Source organism: Schistocerca cancellata, chromosome 6, assembly GCF_023864275.1.
Source record: "Schistocerca cancellata isolate TAMUIC-IGC-003103 chromosome 6, iqSchCanc2.1, whole genome shotgun sequence".
Taxonomy (NCBI): domain Eukaryota; kingdom Metazoa; phylum Arthropoda; class Insecta; order Orthoptera; family Acrididae; genus Schistocerca; species Schistocerca cancellata.
The window spans coordinates 304821260-304847397 of NC_064631.1; positions in this window are offsets into that span (position 1 = coordinate 304821260).

Genomic DNA, 26138 nt, shown 5'->3' on the forward strand with positions numbered 1-26138 from the left:
ATCGAGGTGAACGGCGGCTCGAAACGTGCAGCGCGTCACTGTCGCCGGCCTGTTGGGAGCAGTATTATGCTATGGGAGACATTCTCCTGCGCTTGCATGGGACCTGTGGTGGTAATCAAAGACACGTTAACAGCTGGGAATCACCCGCATTCCTTCACGCTTGATGTCTTCTCCGGCGGCGACGTCATCTTTCTGCAGTATAATTGTGTGTGTTTGAGGAACATTATAGTGAAGTTGATGTCTCGTCGACCAAATTCACCCAATGTAAATACCGTGGAACTCATTTTGTTCCGTATCGGGCGCCGTCACCGCGTACGCCAAGCAGCGACCCGTTATTTACGGGATTTACGCGATCGCTGCGTAGACAACTAATACCGCATTCTTCCACAAACCTACCAAGCAACTGTCGGATCCCTAATACGCAAAATCAGTGATGTATTTCGTTCCAAAGAAGGACAAACAAGCCATTAAGCCAGTGGTCATAATGTTTTGGCACATCAGTGTATGTGACGTCGTAATTACGGTCAGTAAACATGACTACTTATAACGGTATGTAGTTGTGGAACTGTAATTGTGTACAACGTGATATCGCGTTCTATGTCTGAATCTAGTGTTACTTGTATGTGTAGCACTGATGGTAGCTGAACTGCCATTCAAGTCTAGATCTGCAATCCGATAAAAAAGACAGATGACGCTACGACCGATGCCGACCTCCTTTCTGTCCTGGACAACTGGATACTGCACGGTCGTGGGCGAGCTGGGCTTGACTAATCAGACCTAATCAGAACTAATGAGAATACACGGTTCTCATTTGTACCTATAAAATGACCATAAGGCTAATTCTGTACTGCGGAGGTATGAACGACGTCCATTACAAAAAGGCAAATCATAACCGAGAGACGAATATTCATTGCGACAATCATCGCGAAATGACAAGAATCGTAGACGAAATTTACAGTGTAGAGCCATTAGCCACGTCTTTGTAACCTCTGAAGACGTCTTAGGAAGTGAATATTAGGCAGAGACGCTTCAGAGCTATGGTCGCCGACCTTCTGAAGCTTATGAGCTACCGTGGAACATTTAAATACGTGAGCTACCAAAAGAAAGTAGGATAGCGATAAGAACTTTTTTTAAAAAATCTGACAGTTGTTTATTGCCTATTAAGTTTTATTTCTAGTAAATATGAAATGAAATTCAATGAAATTTTATTCTAAAGCTATCAAATAGTGAATCTGCGTCTTTTAAAAATGCAGTTTTGATAAATTCACAATCTTGGTACGGTCTCTTATTATGTGCGATAATTTTGAAACTCGGAACGACGCCATAGTTTTTGATTTATTCTTGTCTAATGATTTTAAAAATGTTTTAGGTACCTTACCTCTCCTTCCTTACAGCAGAATCCAGTAGGAAACTCTTTTCAATCCCTGAGTGAACACAAAGTGACGTTCGGCGTTCCCCCTCTTCCCGCCTGATACACTTACAAAGGACATTGACTTTTATCTGAGTAAAAAAAGTAATCGATTTCCCGTTCCGAATGAAAGTAATAATTGTTTTGCTTTGTTCTTGAACACGCCACCATTGGAACAAACCTAGCATAGCATCAATGCGTAAATCAAACTATCCACTTTGACAAATGTCTGAGGTACACACTAAAAACATAACGTGCATAACCTTAGGCCTATACAATCAGCTAGGAGGCTGACAATATAGTAGTCTTGACAGACAGTGGCAGTTGCGTGGGAGAAACAAGCAATTGTTGCAACGGGATAGCAACTCCAGACAGCGGTGTTTTTCCTGTATTTGGGGAAAATATTTTTTGGGGGAACCGCTGGGGAAACGGAAATCTTGGGGAATTTTTTGGGGAATAAAATTTCGGTACCGGGAAAATTGGGGAAGTATTTCATCTGACTAGTCTTACTACTGATATCATCTTTGACATTTTAGTTCAGACAATGCATACTTAGTTTTCTAGATATTCACTAGATGTCACTTTCTCTTCACATCAATCGATAGACCTTTGCTTTAGTGGGAGACGTTAGGCTCACTGTCGTGATACCTCTCCGTGACGTCACTATGACGTGAAGTCCCAGTTTCGACAATTTGGGATTTCTATCGACTTTCGCGGTACTATCGAGTTCTGAGGGGATGCCATATTGAATTTCGTCGTTTTAATCTACGGTTCTGAATACAAAATTACACCTCTTCAGGCTGCCCCCACACAAATAACAGGTTAAATGAGTAGCTAGATTCAAGATATTTTCCGATGTGGTATCATTTAGGGGAATTTCTTATATGATATGGGGGAATTTCGAAAACTCAGTTTGGAAACCCTGACGTCATTATGGTCTGAGCTCAGTGAAGCAATCCAGGTTGTCCAACCGACTGAACGTTATCGCGGTCTACCGGAAATGTCCCCGCGAGCTACTAGTAACTAGCGATCGACGGTTTCGCGTTCACTGACTTAGACCATGTTCTAATGACCATAAAACAGAAATTGTCAAGAATGTAAATACCAGCCGTGAAAGCCTGCGTTATATGAATACCGTAAATGCTCCGTTCGACCGTTATTCCGAGTAACTTGATGTCTCTGGCGCAATTACCCTGTCATCAGCAACCCTTAAGGCTTGTATTTGTTCTGTTTTAATTTCTTTCCTTACTGCAGACTACGGACTGAATCACTACGTTATTCTCTGACAATCGCTCCTTAGGTCGTTTCTGTGTAGCGTCATATAGTTAGTACACCTCTCTCCGACCTGTTGCTGCTATTGTTCAAAGTCTGGTTTGACGATGAATCTCCGAAAACTATTCTCTGCAGATTTCTTCTTCTCTGAATAATTATTACAATCTTCGTCCGTTAAAACGTGTTTATTGTAATCAAGCCTTGATTTCCTACAATTTTTACTGTGCACACTTCCCTCCACTACCAAATTAACAACGCCTTGTTGCCTTAGCATGTGTTTCATCACTCTATCCGTTCTGTTAATCAAGTTTTTTTCTCACCGATTCGATTCGGTACCTTATCCAATTTACTCGTCTAATGTTCAGCATTCTTCTGTAGCTCCACATTTCAAAAGCTTCTGTTCTCTTCTTGCCTGAACTGTTCATCATCCACGGTTCACTTCCATACAAGACTACACTCCCGACAAATATTTTCAGAAGAGGTATGCAAAGACATAAATTTAAATTCGAAGTCAACATTTTTTTATTTGGTATTAATAACCGCTTCAGATGTATTTAGTCCTTTATTATTGGATCACTACCGGTTTCGTGGCACTAAAAGCAACGTTTTCAGGTGAACATATTAATAAAACGTTAGAGCAGGTTGCCAGTGTGCGTTTCATAACCTCGTTACTTCCGCCATAGCGTCTCCTTGTTTACAGTCAGTTCCGTTATGAAGGGGAGTGCAGGGAAATTAGTAGATGACTGCAGTAAACAGGTTTATTTGGATGTAGTTTGCAGTGTCACACGATAGACAGGGAGAACTGCATGAAACTAGTTTTCTTTGAACTCATCTTCCAAAGCCATTTGCGTCTTTGACAGAATTACGGCGTCATCGGGAAGCTTAAAGGTTTTATTTCTCTCCTTTTAACTTTAACTTCCACTCCACTGTCGCTCTAGCGCCTACTTGCAGCATGCTGAACCTGAGGAGAGTCAAAGGCGCTAGAGCAGCAGCGGAACGTCACTCAGCTAAAGTGGTGTCGAAGTCCCTTTAAAGTGTTCAACAAATATGTGCGTGAGGCATTAAGGCTGGCCTATCTAGGGAATCTTAGAGGCGTCATTTGCCGTTTTACTCACGCACGTCACCATGCCACACCAGGGTGCTAAACAGAAGGGCTGAAAATGGATGAACACCCTTTGCTGTCTGTACCACGATCAGAACTATTCCTAGTAGATCCACCCTGTACACCACCACAAAAAATGCATCACGTCTTATATACTTAGAGAAGGGTTGAATCGTGCAGGAGGTGTTACCAGTGACGATGTGGCAGAGTGTCTGAACTGTTTTTCTCGGCTACCCATACGAAACCTCAACGATGGGCGTCGCGGGTCTGACTGCCATCGCAGGTGCGTCAGAATAAAGGATTAATCTGGGTAAGAGGGAGTGAGGGAGGTGCAGGGGGGGGGGGGGGTGACGTACGAACAAACTTTCTATTGCGTGACACGTCCACGGTAGCTGTGGTAAAAGCTGATGCAGATGTGACATCATTGGCCACGTTACACATCACATGAAAAGAGCCCTCGCCTTTTTCCCGCATGTTCCGGCGCCTTGCTGTTTTAAAAGTCGTCGAATCCGATTATGACGTCACAGGGCGCCACACTTTTGCACGGCTATAGAGGACGGTTGGACACCTTTGAGCCAACTTTCAAACTTCTTCACTGCAATCTTCTGACCGGTTTCATGCGGCCCACCACTAATTCCTCTCCTGTGCCAACCTTTTCATCTCAGATCAGCAACTGTTGCAACCAACGTTCTCAATTGTTTGGTGGATGTATTTCAGTATCTGTCTTCATCCTATGCATCTTCCTCTAGCACGACGGAAGTTATTCTCTGATGCCTTAACAGACGTATTATAATACAGTCCCTTCTTTTGTGTTTTCCATGTATTCCTTTCCTCGTCGATACTGCGTGTGCCTCTCTTAAGATATATTGGAAACGTTAGTTAATGATATTTGGGCCCCGACCAATTAGCGGTAATATTGTCTGATGAGGAACATTTCATTAGTAAGCTGTTGTGGAAAGCCCATGTTCAGGATCTTGTTCAGAAACTAAATGCTGCTTTATTTACCATTTCAACAGTATCTGAAATAAGTGACAGTTCAACACGAAAAGTAGTCTACTTCGCATATTTTCATGCGCTTATGTCGTATGGTTTTATTTTTTGGGGTAATTCTTCTGATTCAAAAAGGATATTTTTGGCTCAAAAACGGGCTGTTCGAGGTATATGTGGTGTAAGTTCGAGAATCTCTTGTCGACCCCTATTCAATAGTCTGGGAATTCTGACATTGCCCTCACAGTATATATTTTCTTTAATGTCGTTCGTTGTTAGCAATATTAGCTTATTCCCAAGAGTTAGCAGCTTTCACTCAGTTAATACTAGGCAGAAATCAAATCTGCATATGGAATGCACTTCCTTGACTCTTGTGCAGAAAGGAGTGCAGTATCTGCTGCATCCATTTTCAATAAACTACCACAAGAACTCAAAAATCTTAGCAGTAGCCCAAACACTTTTAAGTCTAAACTGAAGAGTTTACTCATGGTTCACTCCTTGTATTCTGTCGAGGAGCTCCTGGAAGAGCTGAAAAATTAAGCGAATTCCAGTGTTACATTGTTGATTTTCTTTATTTAAACTTACGGCTTGTCGCCTGAATATGTTTCTTATATTTCATTTTATCTGTTTCTACTATCGTGTTATAATGTATTGACTCGTTCCGTGACCATGGAGACTTCTCCTTAATTTGGTCCCACGCAACAATAAATAAATACATAAAAAAAAATCTGTCCTGCCGCACTGTATTCACGCCGAGTGCGTATCAATGATACCGACCAGTTCAACTAATTATATGCTCCCCGACGTGTACGAGCACACCAATGGCTATCCTTGTACTAATTATGGGTACAGTCCCTGTACAGAAATAGTTCCGAGTCGGTACAATAACTGTCTAACGCGGCAAATAATATTTATGCATACTGCGCTCTGTTACTAATCTGTGTCGTCGCACAATTAAATATGTCCTGAACACACAATATTAAATGGGTTGAAAGAAATGTCTCGTAATAAATCCACTTTATGCTGGTTTATTCTATACTATTCACGTCCTATTATTGTATTAAGAAAGTAACTTTTCCGTACACTGGATGGAATTAGTTACGTTTCCCTCAAAGAGTTTGTAACAAGATCCAGATTTCATTCGGTACTTTTACGAAACTTCAGTACTTTCTCAAAATTCTATACGAATGTTCACTTCCTATGCTGGTAAATTGCTAACAGTGTTTTACTTTGTCTTCCCTGTATAATAATCAGTTTAAGACAAGTTCGGGTCTTTTCCTCTCTTGGCTTTACGTAGTGATATACTCAAGGTTGCTGATCTACCTATTTCAAGTTTAATGATTCCTACCAGATCGGAAAATTTCCAAAAATGCACAATCTCGTCGCGCCTACGTACAAGACCATGCGTTGAGATACGACCTGATTCAGCAAGCGTGGCAATGTATGACTTTTTTCTTCGGTATTACGCAGTGTCCTCAAAGAGTACTCACAAGTAGTATTCTTTGAGTTCACTCGTTCTATTACATGATCTATAAGTACACTACTTTGCGATCTACTATTATTTTAATTTGAAACTAATGGATTCTGTTTCTTTTCTTTCCCTTTTTAAAACATTGAGTCACTTTATTCTGTATTTCTTTTCTATATATACTTGCTACTATTTAAGTGATGCTATTGCAGTGGGACTTGAAACAGCCGCGCGTGATTAGCCGAGCGGTCTAAGGCGCTGTAGCCATGGACTGTGCGGCTGGTCCCGGCGGAGGTTCGAGTCCTCCCTCGGACATGGGTGTGTGTGTTTGTCCTTAGGATAATTTAGGTTAAGTAGTGTGTAAGCTTAGGGACTGATGACCTTAGCAGTTAAGTCCCATAAGACATTCACACACATTTCAACATTTTGGACTTGAAATCTGGATCTTGGATACTGGGACCTTTATTGGGTTTGTGGTACTATTTTATATTTTCAATTTTGCGTCCAAATGAAGCGGCGTTACATGCGGAGAACCTTCTCAGTCCTTACATTATCAGTCCAACTGATTTTCAACATCCTTCTGTAGCACCACATCTTAAATGCGCCGATTCTCTTCTATTCCAGTTTTCCAACAACCTATGTTTCGCTACCATACAACGCTGTGCTCGAAACGTACATTCTCAGAAATTTCTTCCTTAAATTAAGGCCTATGTTTGATACTAGTAGACTTCTTTTGCCCAGGAATGCCCTTTTTGCCACTGTTGGTCTGCTTTTTTGCCATCCTTGTTCCGTCCGTCATTATTTTGCTGCCTAGGTAGTAGAATTCCTTTACTTTTCATGACTTTCGTCTTTGTTCAATTTACTCTCAATCCATATTCTGTTCTCATTAGAGTGTACATTCAACATATCCTGCAATTCTTCACTTTCATTAAGGACCGCAGTTTGATAAGCGAATCTTGTTTTGATATCCTTTGACCTTGAATTTTAATCACGCTCTTGAACCCTTCTTTTATTTCCCTTCATTGCTTCATCGATGTGTGGATCCAACGGTAGAGGGCAGAGACTACATCCCTCTCTTAGACCCCTTTTAATATGAGCAGTTATTGGGTTACATTTTAATTGTGTTGCGTTGTGTATACTGCATTGTAGACTGTTTTGCCCTCCCGTCCTGCCACGTGTGAATCGGCCTTTCTCCGGCAACGGCACCAGCGCGCGACGGGGAGCCAGACTTGACGCGCTCGCACTGTGCACCCCTGCAGGTGACGTCACCGGCCGTGCTCCTCTCGCAGGCAGCGGCTAGACGCCTTGTAGCGCTGGGCGCGGTTACCCTGCGCGCCGTCTAGCTGTAGAGCGGCCTCTCTGCTCCTCCCACGCCTCCGCCCTCGCCTCCGGGGTTGCCCTGACCGCTTGCTTTCGTGCGCCTCTGTGCATGTGACATCTCTGCGTATTTCATCTAGTTATGGACCACACTGTTTGTTTTTTATTACCGTCTGAATAGTTCGTAACTATTTAAGCCATATTAAACAGGTGTGAATAGCAATATTTTTGATAGCTTTTGGTAAAATTCGCCATGTTTCCACATAAAGCACTGGCAAGTACTCTCTTTTTCGTAGAGTTTATCCTGTTCTTATTCATGATTTCTCACATTTACGAGGGTCACTCCAAAAGAAATGCACACTATTTTTTTTAACCCACCTTTTATTCTACATGTATGAAAGTTTTACAGTGTGTAGATACATCCTTTAGAAACAATATTTTCATTTCTCCACCTAATTTCCATTCCTCTCAACTGCCGTACGTCATCTTGGAACCAGCGCCTGTATTCCCGCACGGTAAAATTCTGGACCAACCTGTTGGAGCCACTGTTTTGCAGCGTGCACAAGGGAGTCATCATCTTCAAACGTTGTTCCACGAAGAGAGTCTTTTAGTTTCCCAAAGAGATTGCAGTCACATGGAGCCAGGTCAGTACTGTATGGCGGGTGTTTCAGTGTTGTCCATCCGAGTTTTGTGATCGCTTGCATGGTTTTTGGACTGACATGTGGCCGTGCATTGTCGTGCAACAGCGGAACATTCTGCTTTTGCTGATGCGGTCGAACACGACTCAGTCCCGCTTGAAGTTTCTTCAGTGGCGTCACATATGCATAAGAATTTATGGTGGTTCCACGTGGCGTGATGTCCACAAGCAAGAGTCCTTCGGAATCGAAAAACTCCGTAGCCGTAACTTTTCCAGCAGAAGGTGTGTTTTAAAATTTTTATTTCTTGGGTGAATTTGCATGATGCCACTCCATTGACTGTCTCCTCGTCTAGTGAAAAATGATGGAGCCATGTTTCATCACTTGTCACGATTCTTCCAAGAAATTCATCTCCACCATTCCCGTACTGTTCCAAATATTCACTGCATTCCGTTTTTCTTGTTTCTTTGTGAGCCACTGTCAGCATCTTGGGAACCCACCTGGCACAAACCTTTTTTAACGCCAACACTTTCAGTATTCTGCAAACACTTCCTTCCCCTATCCCAACGTAGCCTCACAATTCGTTCACTGTGACGCGTCTGTCAGCAGTCACCAATTCGTTAAATCTCTGCGCATTGTCTGGAGTGGTGTGCAGTACTAGGCCTGACGTTGCGAGGACAGTCCTCAATATGTCCGTGCCCGCTTTCATCACGTAAACTGCTTGCCCACCGTCGAACTGTACTGTGATCGACAGCAGCATCTCCATACACCTTTTTCAACCTCATGTGGATGTTCCCACTGTCTCGTTTTCACAGCACAGGAATTCTATGACAGCGCGTTGCCTCTGACGAGCGTCAAGTGTAGCAGCCATCTTGAAGGCATGCTGTGACGGCGCCACTCACGGGAACAGGTTGAACTAAGTTTGAAAACAAGCGGGAAGATTGTATCTACACACTGTAAAACTTTCACACATGCAGAATGAAAACCGTATTTTTACAAAAATAGTTTGCATTTCTTTTGGAGTGACCCTCGTATTTTAACTTTGTGGCCAGATGCCATTTCTCTTGCCATAGCTGTCAGTAATCAAAGGGAGGAAGTCGTTTGCCCCCTCTGTCAATGAATAGACTGCTCTGTGTTACCATACAGCATTATTATAAACGACTGAAGTGATTTCACAGACTTCATGTACTTATATTTTTTGACATATTGTTACAGGGCTTCGCGCACACGTAGGAAAACTATTACAAGTGCTCTGCCTGTGCCCCCTACTGATTCTGCAAATATCAAGTCAATAATAAAGTTCTCCCCATGTCGCTATCAATGTGCTCAAATGCGCTATTAGCGTGAATTCGCTGTTCTGGTTACGTTTGTTGGTAGAGAAGGCATAAACACGAAATCTTTCACATAACCCACAGAAAAAAACAATCGTATTAATGTAGGTCCAGAGAGCGTGGACGCCATGACGTGAATTGCTGCTCATCAGCCCCTGGTTTCTCAATTCTCTCTTTAAGAATTCACTAATATAAATGTTGGAACACGTGAGGCAATACTGACCTTCCGACTTCACTTAGAAGAAAGATTAAGGAAAGGCAAACTTACGTTTCTAGCATTTGTAGACTTAGAGAAAGCTTTTGACTATGTTGTCTGGAATACTCTCTTTCAAATTCTAAAGGTGGCAGGGGTAAAATACAGGGAGCGAAAGGCTATTTACAATTTGTACGGAAATCAGATGGCAGTTATAAGAGTCGAGGGACATGAAAGGGAAGTTGTGATTGGGAAGGGAGTGAGAAAGGGTTGTAGCTTATCCCCGATGTTATTCTATCTGTATACTGAGCAAGCAGTAAAGGAAAGAAAAAGAAAAAATTGGAGTATGAATTAAAATCCGTGGAGAAGAGATAAAATCTTTGAAGTTCGCAGATGACATTGTAATTCTTTCAGAGACAGCAAAGGACCTGGAAGAGGAGCTGAACGGAATGGACAGTGTCTTGAAAGGAGGATATAAGATGAACATCAACAAAAGCAAAAGAGGACAATGGAATGTAGTCGAATTAAAACGGGTGATGCTGAGGGTATTAAAGATTAGGAAATGAGACGCTTAAAGTAGTAAATAAGTTTTGCTATTTGGGGAGCAAAATAACTGATGATGGTCGAAGTAGAGAGGATATAAAATGTAGACTGGCAATGGCAAGAAGCGTTTCTGAAGAAGAGAAATTTGTTAACATCCAGTATAGATTTAAGTGACTGGAAGTCGTTTCTTAAAGTATTTGTATGGAGTGTAGCCATGTATGGAAGTGAAACGTGGACGATAAATAGTTTAGACAAGAAGAGAATAGAAGCTTTCGAAATGTGGTGCTACAGAAGAATGCTGAAGATTAGATGGGTAGATCACATAACTAATGAGGAGGTATTGAACAGAATTGGAGAGAAGAGAAATTCGTGGCACAACTTAACTAGAAGAAGGGATCGGTTGGTAGGGCATATTCTGAGGCATCAAAGGATCACCAATTTATATTGGAGGGTAGCGTGGAGGGTAAAAATCGTAGAGGGAGAAAAAGAGATGAATACACTAAACAGATTCAGAAGGATGTAGGTTGCATTAGGTACTGGGAGATGACGAAGCTTGCACAGGATAGAGTAGCATGGAGAGCTGCATCAAACCAGTCTCTGGACTGAAGACCACAACAACAACAACAATACCAGCTTACAGCTAAATGTTCCAAGTATATTCACAAAAATTTCGTTCTGCTCCTGCAAAAAACAAAAAACCTTAGAGACGACCGTACAAAACTTTCTGAACGCCCTTTGTATAAGCACCGTCGTGTAGGCAAAGGGATCAGTGTGGCATTCGTGACTATCCGACGCGCGTGCGGTAAATGGGATAACGTGCACTATGGCGATGTTGTTAGCAAATTCGTCTACGAAGGACCAACGTGCTGTAGTTCCTTTTGGCTGCAGAAGGACAAACACCGGTAGACTTCCATAGGAGAGTGAAGAATGTGTATGAGGCAGCATGTACAACGAAAACCACCGTTGAGGAATGGCGCGCCGACTCCCGTGCTGATAGCGATTCGATGCAAGACGTCGGTCGCACGTCCGCGTACCCCAAGTGTCGTAATGAGGAAGTTCCGCTAACTCAAGTGGAAGAAACTCGAGTAACCGCCCTGTAGTCCAAATCTCTCCCCATGTGGTTATCAGGCTTTTGGTCCTTTAAAAAACACCTTGAAGGGTGGACGATACGTGTCGGACGAGGTTGTGCAACAGGCTTCCACAGACTTCTTCATGCAGCAGGTCACGGCATTTTACCAAATGCGTACCTTGAACCAAGTACGTTGGTGGGATGATTGCCTCAATTCCCACGGCTATTTTGCCTGATTGATATACCGATTCTGGACTGTACGGCCTTCGAACAGAAACTTTTTGATTGTCCCTTATATTAAGGTACTTCAAAATGAATTACTGCTGTACGATAGCAATGGAAATACTATCAAAGACAGTGCTGCCAAAGCAGAGTTACTAAACACAGCCTTCCGAAATGCCATCACAAAAGAAGACGAAGTAAATATTCCAGAATTCGAGAGTATGCTGATGCATTAGCTCCATACTTAACAATCATATACAACCATTCACTTGACGAAAGATCCGTACCCAAAGACTGGAAAGTTGGACAGGTCACACCAATATTCAAGAAAGGTAGTATTAGTAATCCACTAAACTACAGGCCCATGTCTTTAACGTCGATATGCAGCAGGATTTTAGAACATATATTGTGTTCGAACATTATGAATTACCTCGAAGAAAACGATCTATTGTCACACAGTCAGTATGGGTTTAGAAAACATCGTTCCTGTGAAACACAACTACCTCTTTATTCACGTCAAGTGTTGAGTGTTATTGACAAGGGATTTCAGATCGATTCCGTATTTCTGGATTTCCATAAGGCTTTTGACACTGTACCACGTAATCGGCTCGTAGTGAAATTGCGTGCTTATGGAATATCGTCTCAGTTATGTGACTGGATTTGTGATTTCCTGTCAGAGAGGTCACAGGTCGTAGTAATTGACGGAAAGTCATCGAGTAAAACAGAAGTGATTTCTGGCGTTCCCCAAGGTACTGTTATAGGCCCTTTGCTGTTCCTTATCTATATTAACGATTTGGGAGACAATCTGAGCAGCCGTCTGTGGTTGTTTGCAGATGACGCTGTCGTTTATCGACTGATAAAGTCATCTGAAGACCAAAACAAACTGCAAAACGATGTAGAAAAGATATCTGAATGGTGCGAAAAGTGGCAATTGACCCTAAATAACGAAAAGTGTGACGTCATCCATGTGAGTGCTAAAAGGAACTAGTTAAACTTCAGTTACACGATAAATCAGTCTAATCTAAAAGCCGTAACTTCAACTAAATACCTAGGTATTACTACTACGAACAACTTAAATTGGAATGAACACACAGAAAATGTTGTGGGGAAGGCTAACCAAAGACTGCGTTTTATTGGCAGGACACTTAGAAACTGTAACAGACTTACTATTCTTTTAGAATACTGCTGCGCGGTGTGGGCTCCTTACCAGATAGTACTGACGGCGTATATCGAAAAAGTTCAAAGAAAGGCAGCACGTTTTGTATTATCGCGAAATATGGGAGAGAGTGTCACAGAAATGATACATGATTTGGGCTGGACATCATTAAAAGAAAGGCGTTTTTCGTTGCGACGGAGTCTACTCACGAAATTCCAATCACCAACTTTCTCCTCCGAATGCGAAAATATTTTTTTGACACCGGCCTACATAGGGAGGAACGATCACCAAGATAAAATAAGGGAAATCAGAGCTCGTACGGAAAGATATATATGATCATTCTTTCCGCACGCTATACTAGATTGGAATAATACTGAATTGTGAAGGTGGTTCGATGAACCCTCTGCGTGTGTGTGTGCGCGTGTGTGTGTGTGTGTGTGTGTGTGTGTGTGTGTGTGTGTGTGTGAACGTGTTGAATTTACTGTATCATTACAGACAGTAATTTTTAGTTTAATTTTTCGTGTTGCCGCCTAAATAAATAGCCTTCATACAAATGCACCCCTGCTCCTGACGAGTACGCACTCAGTATCGTGTAACTTATGACCTCCCTCTGAAACGAGACGGCGTGCCCTAAAGTGAAATGCAGCATCAAATAAATAAAACAGGTTGCTAGTTCACAATTCCCTCCCCTACCGCGGCTGCTTGTGCTCCGTGAAGCGGCATTATTAATTCCGACCCGTTATGCCGTAACGCCTGACGGCTGCTTTTATGGCAACATGCACTCGGCCTTCCTAACGTTTCGCTCGCTGCTCCGCTTTGCGCTGTGCGCCGTTTCGGTGGATTAGTTCTCACACCTGGCAGGGGAAAAGTATGTTACTGTGCCGTGTACAACGGCGGACGTTACTGGAAATATAAAATGTTGAGTTGTTATAAGTGAAGAGTCACACGAATTTGCATTCACCTGTGTATAGCATAACTAGAGTCCAGGGATACACGGAGCGGAGTTTATACGAACAACTTGTCGCAGTTTTAAACATTACATGTCTATACATGGTGTTCTAACTATTGCCGGCCGGTGTGGCCGTGCGGTTCTAGGCGCTTCAGTCTGGAACAGCGTGACCGCTACGGTCGCAGGTTCGAATCCTGCCTCGGGCATGGATGTGTGTGATGTCCTTAGGTTAGTTAGGTTTAAGTAGTTCTAAGTACTAGGGGACTGATGACCACAGATGTTAAGTCCCATAGTGCTCAGAGCCATTTGAACCATTTGTTCTAACTATTACAGCTGCAAAGGAAAGGGGCGAGTAGACGAAAATGAAACAAGGAAATGATGGTAATAATCACAGGGCTGGAAAGCAATAGTTTCCCGACAACGACTAATGCGACTCACGAGGAGATCACACAGCAATCAGTTTTTTGTATTTTTTAAAATATTTATGGTACATGAAGTTCGGACTTGAAATATGTTTTCCAAAGCAGTTTGCAACTTTCGAAAATTTTCGAGAAAATCGACTTTCAGGTTGTCTGAGGATGTTTGATACCTAAAAGCAAGGTCAATTTTTCGGTGGCATGTGTGGCTGCGCAGTAGAACGCCTGCCTGTCATGTGGGTAGCCTGGGTTCGATTGGTGGCTGTGGCAAATTTTTAAACAAACGTGCATGTTCTGTGTGCATTTATGTGAGGCGTAAAATACACAGAGGCGAAAAATTTGATTTGTGATCGTTTTAAAAAATGTAAACTATTTTTATTAACAATTTTTAATGAAAGAATGATAATTTAATATTTCCATTTGGAGTTAAACCGGAATTTTGTGCGCGATATTTAATTAGAAGAAAAACACGGGTATTTTTCATTAAAATGACGATTAGGTATATGTTAATGAGCGTATATGTGATGAATTTTATATTTAAACTAGCAATCTATACAATGCTAAGTATGTATCTTCTCCTGCACCTCTCTATCGATCTCCTCCTCACCTCCCTTTGTCCATCTCCTCATTCTCCCCCCTCTTTATCTCCACCTGTACTCCTCAATCCATCTCTCTATGTCAACTCTGTCCATCTACGTTTCTTCCCTCTCTCTGATCTCAGTCCTTGTTTATCGTTATTGCAAATTAAAGATTGTCCAGTACTATTATAATCACATCCCAATAAGCTATAAAAAACTTTCCTGTTTTTTATCAAACCCGTCTGCAACGAAGAAAAGAAACAGCGTTGTGGCCGCGCGGGATTAGCCGAGCGGTCTCGGGCGCTGCTGTCATGGACTGTGCGGCTGGTCCTGGCGGAGGTTAGAGTCCTACCTCGGGCATGTGTGCGTGTGTGTGTGTGTGTGTGTGTGTGTGTGTGTGTGTGTGTGTGTGTGTGTGTGTGTGTGTGTCCTTAGAATAATTTAGGTTAAGTAGTGTGTAAGCTTAGGGACTGATGACCTTTGTAGTTAAGTCCCATAAGATTTGACACACATTTTTTTGAACAGCGTTGTGTATTAATTTTTTATTAAAGAATACATAATATAATGACAAAGAATCTATATGGGAGAAACAATTTGTCTAATGATTTAAATGCCTTGCTAATGTAGTTAGAAGTGTCAGATAGAGAAAAATGAAAATGAGCGTTTCGTGTCATTGGCCGAGAGGCCCCTTGCGGGGCAGGTCCGGCCGCCTTGGTTGCAGGTCTTATTACGTTCGACGCCACATTGGGCGACCTGCGCGCCGGATGGGGATGAAATGATGATGAAGTCAACACAACACCCAGTCTCTGAACGGAGAAAATCCCCAGCCGGGAATCGAACCCGGGCCCGTAGGACGGCAACCCGCCACGTTGACCACTCAGCTATCGGGGCGGACAGATAGAGAGAGAGAGAGAGAGAGAGAAAACAGAACTGCACATTGTCACAGCAGAGTACAACACAGCCTTCTCTTTCTGACAATCAATGATAACAGACAACCTGTGCTTGTTGTTTAAAGCTATTTATGGCCAATGTCTGGCCGAACGTTCGTTAGCGTGTGCTGTAAAAATCTGAAGTAAATCGGTCAGACATTTGTAGAGATTATTCTAACAAAATTTCACCTTTGTGTATTAAATATATCTAGGTAACACATAAACGAGGGTTGGAACATAAATTGTGGAAACTATTAATTTACAGCTCGTGCAAAATAGATACGTGTTTCAAAGTTTTACTAATCTTCAAAGTAGTCATCAGTATTGTGTATAACCCGTTGCCAGCGATGTGGAAGTCGTATGATACTCTTAGCAGCGCCAGTTGTGTTACAGTTCGAGCGGCGCGGTCTATTGCCCGAGGAATTTGTAGCAGTTCTGAAGCGGATGCCGTGTAGTAACGTAATTAAAAACGGTTATGGAAAATCCAACGACAAAAACATAAAATATGTACATTGGCTTAGGTTAGGTTTAAGTAGTTCTAAGTCTTCGGGACCTCAGATGTTAAGTCCCATAGTGCTTAGAGCCATTTGAACCATTTTGTACACTGACTATTGCCCGGCAGTGTGCCTTCAGTTGTCAACACGGACACGGCAGGAGGTAACCTAAGAGCCAAAAATATTTGAGCAGGAATTTCTGTTCGTGTTTGGCACAATCTTGGGTTTAATGTATAACGTATACCGTTACACTGGTGCATCTTCTTCAACGAGGTGTCTTCACCTTGGGCATGCTGTTTTGTAAGCTTTTGACGTTGGATGCTCCACAACCGTTATTTCTTCTGTTACACCTCTTCCCAGATATTCGTGACTAAACGACGATACACTTCATAGAGTAGCACAGTGGTGTATGTATGTAGATGGTATGTCATACGTGTATGAAAACTTCTTTATAACGAATAACGATTATTCGACTCTACAATTTTTTTTTAGTTTTTCGGATTTGAAAATGGCAATTTAACTTGCCAAAACTAGTAGTCTATATATATACATATATTTATTGCGATCTGAGCAAATAAAGTTCTCTAGTAAGAAGATTAGATTATTAAACGTAACTATTTTTCCTCAAATTTACCTTCGTATCGTTGTGTTCTTATTTGGTATTAGTAACGTAAGTGTGGTTTCCTGTACAGATATTCACTAGACATTGGTTTCATAAGCCGATAACCGTAGTGAAAATACATAACTAAGAGCCTAAGTAAAGAAAAAATGTCGCGTTCAGTCCACTGTTTCACCTACTTGTCCACCACGAAAATCTCGAGGAAGACTCAAATAGTGTTGAATGGTCTTCCAGACTTTGTCGTTACCAGTGTGTCACTTAGAAAGAGGTGAATGTGAATGTCGTGTGACTAGGACCTCCTGTCGGGTAGACCGTTAGCCTGGTGCAAGTCTTTCGATTTGACGCCACTTCGGCGACTTGCGCGTCGATGGGGATGAGATGATGATTAGGACCACACAACACCCACTCCCTGAACGGAGAAAATCTCCGATCCAGCCGGGAATCGAACTCGGGCCCTTAGCATTGACATTCTGTCGCCCTAGCAAGAGGTACCAAGTGGTTGTGTTGCTAGGCGTCAACGAAACTCTGCACGAGGCGCCCCTGCACGAGGTACTGCTGCAGGTGAGACGGTGCCCGCTGCTGTGGGCACATCTCACCCTCCCCCCCCCCCCCCCCCCCCCACTTCCTCCCACCAAGTCGCTGTGCACTGACCAGGTAGCGCTCTGGCGCACTGTTCGGTTTTCCAGTCACAGCGGGGTGAGACGAATGCAGCGGAGGCGGACGGCCGCTCTGTCTGGACGTTGCTTAATCGGTCGATGGGTGGGTGGTGGGTCTCTGCCAGCCTTGCGCCACTCCGGGGGTATGCAGTTCTTTATCGGCCGCGAACACTGTTCTTGCGGCTTACATTTCGAGCTCTGTTCCCGTCCTTGAAATTACAGTGTGATCCATATAAACCTGAACTAACACATAAACGAATAACGCAATACATTCGCAATCTTGGGACACATACATACGCTATGTGATCAACAGTATCCGGACACTCCCAAAAACATACGTTTTTCGTATTAGGTGCATTGTGCTGCAATCTACGGCCAGGTACTCCATATCAGCGACCTCAGTAGTCATTAGATATCGTGAGAGAGCAGAACTCACGGACTTCGTTCGTGGTCAGATGACTTGTTGTCGCTTGTGTCATAGGTCTGTACGCGAGATTTCCACACACCTAAACATCCCTAGTCCCACTGTTTACGATGTGATAGTGAAGTGGCTGATGGCTCTGAGCACTATGGGACTAAACATCTGAGGGCGTCAGTCCCCTAGAACTTAGAACTACTTAAACCTAACTAACCTAAGGACATCCCACACATCCATGCCCGAGGCAGGTTTCGAACCTGCGACCGTAGCGGTCGCGCGGTTCCAGACTGAGGCGCCTAGAACCGCTCGGCCACACCGGCCAACGATAGTGAAGTGGAAACGTGAAGGAACACGTACAGTACAAAAACGCACAGGCCGACGTCGTCTGTTGATTGACAGAGACCGCCGACAGTTGAAGAGAGTTGTAATGTGTAATAGACAGACGTCTATCCAGACCATCACACAGGAATTCCAAACTCCATCAGGATCCACTGCAAGTACTATGACAGTTAGGCGGGAGGTGAAAAAACTTGGACTTCATGGTAGGCGGGTGCTCGTAAGCCACACATCACGACGGTAAATGCCAAACGACGCCTCGCTTGGTCTAAGGAGCATAAACATTGGACGATTGATCAGTGGTAAAACATTGTGTTGAGTGACGAATCACGCTACACAATTTGGCGTTCCGATGGTAGGGTGTGGGTATAGAGAATGTCCGGTGAACGTCATCTGTCAGGGTGTGTAGTGCCAACAATAAAATTCGAAGGCGTTGTTGTTATGGTGTGGTCGTGTTGCACCCCTTGTTGTCTTGCGTGGCACTGTCACAGCACATGCCTAGATTGATGTTTTAAGCACCTTCTTGCTTCCCACTGTTGAAGATCAATTCGAGGATGGCAATTGCATCTTTCAACACGATCGAGCACCTGTTCATTATGCACGGCCTGTGGCGGAGTGGTTACACGACAATAACATCCCTGTAATTGACTGGTCTGCACAGAGTCCCGACCTGAATCCTATAGAATCTTGCAGAACACCTTTGGGATGTTTTGGAATGCCTACTTGAAAAATTGTTCGAATGGCTCTGAGCACTATGGGACTTAACTTCTGAGGTCATCAGTCCCCTAGAATTAGAACTACTTAAACCTAACTAACCTAAGGACATCACACACATCCATGCCCGAGGCAGGACTCGAACCTGCGACCGTAGCGGTCGCGCGGTTCCAGACTGAAGCCGCTAGAACCGCTCGGCCACCCCAGCCGGCAATGCCTACTTCGTGCCAGGCCTCACCGACCGACATCGATACCTCTCCTCAATGCAGCACTCCGTGAATGGGCTGCCATTCCAGAAGAAACCTTCCAACACCTAATTAAGCGTATACCTGCGAGAATGGAAGCTGTCATCACGGCTAAGGGTGGGCCAACACCATATTGAATTCCAGCATTACCGACGGAGGGTGCCACGAACTTGTAAGTCATTTTCAGCCAGGTGTCCGGATACTTTTTATCACATAGTGTTTATACAAAGCCCTCACCGCAAATGTAAGTGCCCTCCACCATCATCAATGCACAACTGTACTCGTTTCATCATATTCCGCAACGTTCTGTATCATCGCCATATTGCGTACTTCTCGTGTAATGGCCTCGCGTAGTTTTTGCATTTGTGCGTTGTCTGTTCCTGTACACTCGGCTTTTTAGATACCCTCATAACAAATAATTGGGGGGAGGAGGGGAGGGTAGATCAGATGATTGGGAGGGGGGGCAGATGATTCGATCTACATCTACGTGATTACTCTGCTATTCACAATAATGTGCCTGGCAGAGGGTTCAATGAACCACCTTCATGCTGTCACTCTGCCGTTCCACTCTCGAACGGCACGCGGAAAAAACGAGCACTTAAATTTTTCTGTGCGAGCCCTGATTTCTCTTATTTTATCGTGATGATCATTTCTCCCTATGTAGGTGGGTGCCAACAGAATGTTTTCGCAATCGCAGGAGAAAACTGGTGATTGAAATTTCATGAGAAGATCCTGTCGCAACGAAAAACGCCTTTGTTTTAATGATTGCCACTCCAATTCACGTATCATGTCTGTGACAATATTTCCCCTGTTTCGCGATAATACAAAATTAGCTTCCCTAATTTGCACTTTTTCGTTGTCATCCGTCAGTCCTACCTGATGCGGATCCCACACCGCACAGCAGTACTCCAGAATAGGGCGGACAAGCGTAGTGTAAGCAGTCTCTTTGGTAGACCTGTTGCACCTTCTAAGTGTTCTGCCAATGAATGGCAGTCTTTGGTTTGTTCTACGCACAATATTATCTGTGTGATCGTTCCAATTTAGGTTATTTGTAATTGTAATCTCTAAGTATTTAGTTGAATTTACAGCCCTCAGATTTATGTGACTTATCGCGTAATCGAAATTTAGCTGATTTCTTTTAGCACTCATGTGAATAAATTCACAATTTTCTTTATTCAGGATCAATTGCCACTTTACGCAGCATACGCATTCTTTCATTATAAGGGAAACCAATCAGAAGCTACAGCACAAACGTAGCCTTAGACATTAATAGTGCTGCAACCTTTTTCTCATGTTGTTTTACATCAAGATGTATGTAGCGCTGCAATCCAAAGTGAAATAAAGCGACAAACACCAGTGCCAAGCTGTGGAATTCATGGATAAAGTGGAAGCAGAAGCAGGTACTAGCGGGAATCAGCCAAAAATTCTATAGGTAAAAATAATACATTAGTATCTATTGAAACAAACTGTTTTTAAGTCTAGAAGCAAACAGGAATCGTAAACATAACCCATTCCAGATCAACGACGGAAGTTTTAAATGAATAAAACTAAACACATTACGATGAGAAAAAGAGCGTATTTTTGTAGACGGATTTGAAATACGTTTGATACATAATTGTAAAGGCCGGCCGTGGTGGCCGAGCGATTCTAGGCGCTACAGTCTGGAACCGCTCGACCGCTACGGTCGCAGGTTCGAATCCTGCCTCGGGCATGGATGTGTGTAATGTCCTTAGGTTAGTTAGGTTTAAGTAGTTCTACGTTCTAAGGGACTGATGGCCTCAGAATTTAAGTCCCATAGTGCTCAGAGCCATTTGAACCATCATAATTGTAAAGGAAATTCGGACAGTATGGTCACATAAATGAAGTGTTGCTCGTAGTTTTCCAAAAATAGCAGGGTATAGACAGCTTTGGCATAACTAAGAAGGGGAAAGGAGTTAGTTCGCAGGTCCAACGTTTCCGTTAGAAAAATAAATGTCGTAAATGTCGTGTGAGTAGGGCCTCCCGTCGGGTAGACCGTTCGCCGGGTGTAAGTCTTTCGATTTGACGCCACTTCGGCGACTTCCGCGTCGATGGGGGATGAAATGATGATGATTAGGACAACACAACACCCACTCCCTGAGCGGAGAAAATCTCCGACCCAGCTGGGAATCGAACCCGGGCCTTTACGATTGACAGTCTGTCGCGCTTACCACTTCTTTTTTCCATTTTGTTCGATATAGTTCGTTGCGTTTGGTCTGGGCGGGCGTCACGAGACATCCGTTCAAGTTGTTCGCTGATGCCTTGACTCAGTTTTTTTTATTTATTTTTTTTATTACAGAGAGCACGCAGCCCTCTGACCGATCCACTCAGCTACCGTGAGCGGACAGGAAAGTAAATGATATTCACAAACCTAACTCATATCTGCCCCGCCATGTAGACATCAATTCACTTTCAGTTTGAAGAAATCTGGAAACATGTAATATAATGCATACTTCAGGCGTGCCCGCAACTATTTTTCGTGAACAAGTCACCGTGAAGTAAGTATCAATTGGTCTCCTCCCCCCCCCCCCCCCCCCCCCCCCCGCTCTGATCCTGGGTACACTCTTTGTAGAGAACGTAATTTTCGCTACGTAAACATGACGTATGTAGAGTGGACGTGAGAAGACAACTCGTGAAAAACATAATTTAAAATATAATTATCGTCGTCGCATGAGAAACATAATTACAAAACAATTATCTCCGTAAGGTTCATAATACCGATGCTTCGGCAATTAGTTCCGTACCTCAAGGCCGTTGCGAGGTACAGACATCTGTTCCCTAGAATTCGTAGTCAAAAACAAAAGAGCAGGGGCGTGATTAGCAGATTACGCTGCCATTGTAGCCAAACAGGCGGCACAGGCCAAGCAGTCATTTGCAGCCAGCGCCAGCTGCGAAGGCGGCGATGGGCGGAACGGCTAACAAGCTCGCCGCGGAGCGGAATTGAGGCGAACGAACTGAGCGACGCGGAGTGTTGGCGGCCCTGCGGCGGCGCTCGCTTGTTTTTACTGGCCGAGCGGCGCGGCCACAGTGAGTCACTTGTGCTGTGCTCCGGCGGTCAAGTGACGGCGCCCTCTGGAATGCCGGCGAAGCTGCACAGCCTCACTTTCTATCTGGTACACGACACAGACCCGTCACCCGCATTAAGCTCCGGAATGGATGAACGGTCGCGGCAAACCGAGGCGATTACTTGCGCTGAAAATAGACTTCTCCGACAGTATACAGTGTGTTTCAGCCAAGCTCTTCACCTCCGACTATTCCTGACTCGTTTGAGATACTGTAATTGTTTCCATCCAGATCAGTTTCTCAAAAGTTTCCACTGTACGACGTAGATACACTAATTACGGAGAGGTCGGTATCAACTTCGTTTTTTCAAGTGAAACTATAGCAATTTCTGCTGCTAGTATCATAGCCTCTGGAACAGATGAATTCGAATCGAGAACAACTGCCAACACAATTATCTTAGATATCCTCGGTGTAGCGAAACAGAATCAGGCACTTAATAAACGTAAATCTTCTCTTTCCAGATAGCACAGCAATGTGGTTCTCTTCATGTTATGCTGTTGGCAACAGCCCATACTTAGCATCATATACACCTGTTCGCTCGACGAAGGATACGTATCAAGAGACTGGAAAGTTTCACAGGTCACGCCAATAATCAAGAAAGGAAGCAGATGGAAATCCGCTGAATTACAGAACTATATCACTAACGACGACTCCCTCTAGGTTCAAATGGCTCTGAGCACTATGGGACTTCACTGATGAGGTCATGAGTCCCCTAGAACTTAGAACTACTTAAACCTAACTAACCTAAGGACATCACACACATCCATACCCGAGGCAGCATTTGAACCTGCGACCGTAGCGGTCGCGCGATTCCAGACTGTAGCGCCTAGGACCGCTCGGCCACCTCGGCCGGCCTCTCACTAGGATTTTGCAACATACACTGTGTTCGACCATTATGAGCTACCTCGAAGATAACAGTCTATTGACACACAGTCAGCACGGATTCAGAAAATATCATTGTTGTGAAACACAGCTAACCCTTTATTCGAAAGATGTGTAGATTTCCAGAAGGATTTTAACATCGTTCTTCATAAGAGACTACTAATCAGTTTTGCGTGGCTAAGGAGTATCACTTAAGTTGTGCGATTGGTTCCCTGATTTCCTGTCAGGGAAGCCACAGTTCGTTGTGACTACAATCTGAACAGCCCTCTAAGCTTCATTGCAGGTGATGCTGTCTTTTACCGTCTAGCAAATTCATCAGAAGATGAATACCAGGTACAAAATGACTGCAACGAAATCTGAATGGTACGGAAAGTGGCAGTTGTCTCTCGGTAAGGAAAAGTGTCAGGTCGTCTACATGAGTACAAAAAGAAATCCGTTAAATTTCGATTACACGGTAAATCACGCAAATCTAAATGCTGTCAATTTGGCTTAGTACCGAGGAATTACAGTTAAGAACAATTTAATTTGGAACGACCACAGAGACAGTGTTGTGGGGCAAACGAAATATTACGTTTTATTGTGAGAACACTTAGGAGATGCAACAGGCCTACTAAAGAGACTGTCTGCAGTATGCTTGCTCGTCCTCTACTAGAATATTGCTATGCTGTACGTGCTCGTTCCCGGATAGGACTGACGAAGGACATCGAAAAAGTGCGAAGAAGGGTAGGTCGTTTTGTTTTATCGCGTAATATGGATGATAGTGTCACGGGTATGATCAGCCAGTTGAAGTGGTAATCATTTAAGGAAAGGCGTTTTTCGTTGCGGCGAGATCTTTTCACGGAATTTCAATCACCAACTTTCTTCTCTGAATGTGAAAATATTTTGTCTCTAACCATCATAATAAAAATTCTTACAGAATGATTTAAATGTTCATTTTTCCCGCCCTCTGTTAGAGAGTGTAACGGTAGAGAAATAGCGTGAAGGTGGTTCGAAGAACCCTCTGTCAGTCACTTAAGTGTAAATTGCAGACTTGTCATATAGCTGCAGATGAAGACGTTCCGTTCTTCAAAAAATCCGATTAGTGGTTTCGGAGAAATTACAGTCTACCCGACGGGAGGCCCTAGTCACCCGACATTTAAAACTTAAGGTTTATCTGTTCTGAAATCGATTGTTTGGATTATGCAGAAGTTGCTGTTCGTGTCGCATCTGGCGGTGAAGTGGTTAGCGTTGCAGCCTCTAGATTGCGAGGTCCTGTGTTCGCTTCTCGGGCGGGTCGGAGATTTTCTCCGCTTGGAGACAAGGTATTTGTGTTGCACTAAACATTTCACCTCAGTTTCATCACAAATACGCGCGATTCGCCGATGTGACGACAAACAGAAAGATTTGCACAAGGCGGCCGAACAAAAGCAGATCGTGTCATCACATGTTATTATACGGATCTGTGGCGTCAGGCTGAGAGAGCGTTTTGTTTTCAAGGGCGAGGGGTTGTAGAGGGCATCTTGAGGAACAAATCAAGGGCAGAAACCTGTGTTCGGAAATGTCACCCAACAACGCAACAGAGCGTCGAAGGTGTATGGCCGGCGCCTGCCACTATGCAACACCTTCGGCAGCAAACGTGACCTTGTACACTGACGGATCATACGCGGAACGTCTAGGAATGTTGTTAATTATTCAGTGATCTCAATGATTTCCGCAATCGCCACTAGCTGCTGCATAGAAAGGTCTTGTCTCGTAAGAATGTGATGCTCTCTTGCCTAAGTGGTTGACGGTTTTGGACACGGGGTTTCATCCTCAGTTTATGTTTCTCCTGAATCCTCTAAAATCTCCAATGTTTTTCGTAATATAGGAAAAAAATAAATTGCAGATGGAAACAGGTGTCCCAAACTGTCATTCACCAAGGCAACAGAGCATCCCATTTACAGGAGGCAAGACCTGTCTACGCAGAAACTAGCTCCATCTTCTCCACTGGCGATCGTGGCAATCAGTCACGACCACTGAATAACAAACAACATAGCGAGACATTTCGCCAGCGTTCCATCAGTGTACAAAGTCACGCTTGCTACCGAAGGGATGGCCAGTGGCAGATGCCAGCGCCTATAAACTTCGACGCATGTTGCGTCGTTGGACGACGTTTCCGTACACATGCTCTTATCTTTCATTTGTTCCTCAAAGGATGGTCCACAACCACTTGAAGTTTGTCGCGACAGTTCCAGGACAGCCTGTAGTTGGGCGAACACACCAACTGAAAGGCAAGGGACGTGGCATCGAAGGGAGAATCGCCAGTTTACTAAGGCAACAGTTATGCTCCGATTTCTGCCAAAAACAAAGATGCATGCTAAAACTGAATGGACTAGTAAAAAAGGAAATGTATAAAAATTATGAAATAACGAGAGTTTAATGTCAACATAGACACTTAAAGCGCAAAATGACATCTGCAACAGCAACAAAACGGATATAACTTTATAAATTATTTTTATGTAATCAGATGTTAGAAATGACCACCGTCTAAGCAGGTACTCAGACGGGTATTTCCTGTAGGAAAAACCAGTAGCACTTTGATAAGAAATTGTGCGTTGTTTTACTCGTTAAGATTTCTTCAGTGAAGTGAGGACAGATCACGTAGAAATCCACAATCCCATACCAAACAAACGTTCATACTCCACTGGCTATGATTTCCAACCTGCCTCAGGTAGCACGAAGTTCAAGCGGTTCAAATGGTTCAAATGGCTCTGAGCACTATGGGACTTAACTGCTGAGGTCATCAGTCCCCTAGAACTTAGAACTACTTAAACCTAACCAACCTAAGGACATCACACACATGCATGCCCGAGGCAGGATTCGAACCTGCGACCGTAGCAGCAGCACGGTTCCGGACCGAAGCGGCTAGAAAAATGTTCAAATGTGTGTGAAATCTTATGGGACTTAACTGCTAAGGTCATCAGTCCCTAAGCTTACACACTACTTAACCTAAACTATCCGAAGGACAAACACACACACACCCATGCCCGAGGGAGGACTCGAACCTCCGCCGGGATCAGCCGCACAGTCCATGCCTGCAGCGTCCCTGACCGCTCGGCTAATCCCGCGCGGCGAAGCGCTTAGAACCGCTCGGCCACAT